This window comes from Pinus tabuliformis, chromosome 2_2, assembly GCF_031772625.1.
Source record: "Pinus tabuliformis cultivar Carrire ecotype Pingquan chromosome 2_2, CPIR1, whole genome shotgun sequence".
In the NCBI taxonomy this organism is placed as follows: Eukaryota; Viridiplantae; Streptophyta; class Pinopsida; order Pinales; family Pinaceae; genus Pinus; species Pinus tabuliformis.
The window spans coordinates 1,083,429,338-1,083,432,669 of record NC_142300.1 but is presented as its reverse complement, the minus strand read 5'-3'; the positions used below and the strand labels follow the sequence as shown (position 1 = coordinate 1,083,432,669).

The following is a 3,332-nucleotide window of genomic DNA, read 5'->3' as shown; positions in this document are numbered from 1 at the left end:
TACAGCAGGAAGAAAGGTCAAATTTTCTTGGGATGTAACTTGGTCTAAGGGCTTCCAGAGTTATGGTTATGTTCTTAATACTTGCGGAAGAACTTTTTGTTGAGGCTGATTTTCCAAACTGGCTCTGAGTGTTCTACACTGACTTGACTAGTGGACTAATTTTCCTCAACATATTTTCTTTAAATTTTTGCTTTGGTAACTCGACTGTAGTGGCTGAACCTTGGCTTCTTAGGTTGTATCGGTTGGTTTACTTCTAGCTCAAACCATCACTTGAAGTGTTATATGTTATTTACAATTGTGGAAAAAAGTATCTCCCGTAGGTTGGTGGCTAACCTTGAACAACAGAGAGACAAGGAACAAAATTCTTTTCCTTAAAGTAAATAGATGAAGGAGTGAGGCCTACCTGGAATCCTTCACACACTTTGCTCGTTCCTTAGCTTGGAAGCTCTAATTCCAACTTCAAATGCCAAAATTAGAACTCGCATAGTCAGATACACAAGCCAAGAAACTACGAGATCTATGTAGTATCACTGAAGTGCATCATTCAATAGATCAACGCGGTATTGAAATATATGAAATAACAACATCACATATAGGAAAACTGTTGGACACCTAATCCTCTATGGGTTGGTGTAGAATGTGAACAACCATGAGAGTCCAAGAGACCTTGGGATGTGGAACCCAATGGTCACACGAATGTACTATAAATGTATATCATTGTCAAATAATAGATCTACTCTCATTCTTATCTTTAATATTCTGTTGCTGCCATGTGTGTGTTTAACATGGTATCAGAGCGGGCGATTGCTGGTCCTGCTCTAATTTGAGCCACTAGTTTTGTGGCATCCACCTAGGTATGCATGTTCTTAATTTTAGTCTTTCCATTCTAATCATATCCTAATTATATGCCATATTCTCTGCACATTTAATTCCCTCTGCTATTTTTCCAAGAATCTACTACATTAATGCTCCCTTATGAAATATGTTGGTCCTAATTTAAACAATGTTGTGTATTCTGACCTCTCTCTAAGCTCTGAGCATGAATCTTGCTGAGCTATTTTCCACACTTGGCAAATCTGCCTCTAAATTGGTCAAATGAGCCACTCTAAGTAGTTGATTCTCTGCCTCATCTATCTGAAACGTTTCATATTCTCTCCTCTTCCTGCGGTGGAATCGAAATGACAAGAGCACTATCATAGATCTTAATGGCATTGGTGATGGCATTCTCATCACGAGTGACCTTTGCACAGTAGGATACTCCATGGCTATCCATATTCTTGGCAACCAATTCTCCCTCAAATCCACCGGTAACCAAAAGATTATCCATAACACGCATTGTACTGATTTGGATTCTCCCACGAACATGCTATATTGCCCAAGGATTTTTCCTACCTCTCGAGAATGTGTCAATGGTCCAACAACATTGAGCACTTCAGTGCTCTTTTGCTTTAATGAACACCAATGCATAACTGAGTAGTTACTCATCAAGTACACATCATGCTTTCAGGTAGCCCAAACTAGATTCCTCAACTAAAAATGCACAAATGTTGACTTCATAGTTCTCTTGTTGTAGTGGAAATCATAAATTTTTCCATCATTCCTGAATTCTTGGCATTCCATATCCAACTCATCATGAGGCCTATTTAGATTTTCATAATTCTTATACTGTTGTAATCTAGTTTCATGGTAGCATTCCCTCGTGAAATGAAATCATTCCCATGGGATGCCCTGAATGTCCTTTCCATGCCAACCTTGTAAAGCTGTAGTATCTGAGTACTTCCTCAACACATCAAAATCCTCATCTGAGTCTGTCTCAATAGGATCTCCCTTACCACGGCCATGGAAAATATTGTGAACGTCATCACCAAAATCACCCATATCATCATCATCTCCCATGTTCTCATACTCTTCTTGTTACTGTGCCATTCAGACTCTGCCCAATTAAACTCTTCACCAGCAAAGAAGAATCCTTTTGCCAGTGTACATAGCAGTTGGAGGTTATCCACAACAATCCATTCCCTAAAAAGTGATAACAATGTTTCGACCAACATGAAGATCTCTATTGACAAATAAAAAGACACAGTTGACGTCTGTCTGTTCAAATCCCCATCGTTCTCCAAACCATCCAACCTCCGTCCACTGACACTATGAAGATGGAATGAATGGTTAAAGCATCTTTTGGGGAGGTGGAAATCACTTAGAATGGTGATCGTTGGTTTGGCCTAGATGCAATAGTGCATTCTTGTTGTTGTCCATCAAATGTGACTACAAATTAGAGCATAGGAACTCGAAATAGATTTTCAAGGGTTGTGCTCGTCTCCGAGTCAGGAAAACTATCTTGATTTTCCTCCACTTATAGTTGTATAATCTTTTATTGCCTATATATTGTGAAAACACATGTGGTTCTCTTGCTTTAAGATCACATTTTCACTAGTTGCTTTGCTTCCTTTGAGACTAAAACCTATGAAGCTAGGGCTAGAGAGATAGCCTCATCACTATAGATTTTGATGGTGTAAAGGATTTTATCCAAGCCAATATTATTAATTTCTCTCTAGCTTATGGAAAGAAAAGCTGCTTGAATACCTTTGTTGTATTTGAATCTTGAGTTGTTTGAAAAATGGCTAAAATTGATGATGTATTAGAATTACTGAATAATCTAATACATTCCACTGAACATGACACAATGAACATCAACCAGAACATTCTCTGTGATATTAAAACATGTTTGCAGTATACACAGGAGAAGGTAGACTTTTTGTAACTTGAATCTCAACTACAGTAAGAAGAATTACAACAATGGAGTTGTCATTCTGAACTTGCTTCTGTTAAGAACAATGAAATAGACTCCCATAAACAACATGTCAATAATGTTACAAATTCAGATCCAGTGCCCAATGAAGAAGAAAAGTCACATACAGATGCAGAAGTTCAGTCTGTACTTCCCAAGCCCATGATCAGACCTTGGGAAGAGCTTGTCCACAACAAGCACAAAACATGTCTTGGATATGATAAGGAGGTTTCCTTTCATATTCCATATTACTCAAAGCCCATCCAGTTTCAGAGTGTTGGATTCCTTCATGATAATTCACCTTCAGCTATTCTAGATTCTGCCCCTCTTCCACAACAATAGATTGTGAAATTCCAACAATGTGAGCGTGTTGGCCATATGAAAGATAACTGTTTTGATCTTCATCCATGTAAGCACTGTCATAAAACCACCCATTCTTCAAACAGATGCTTCAGAAACAAACCTCCTACAAGAACAAGGATTCATCTTGGATGGATCACTTCTTGGTAATGGGCTTCAACAACCAAGAAGATATTTAGCTCAT

At 38.3% G+C, this 3,332-nt stretch overlaps 1 pseudogene; it reads right to left on the bottom strand.

Annotated features, from left to right (window-relative positions):
- Positions 1 to 1,144: 1,144 nt before the first annotated feature.
- On the bottom strand, positions 1,145 to 1,926 carry LOC149197149 (uncharacterized; annotated as a pseudogene).
- Between the last annotated feature and the right edge of the window lie 1,406 nt (positions 1,927 to 3,332).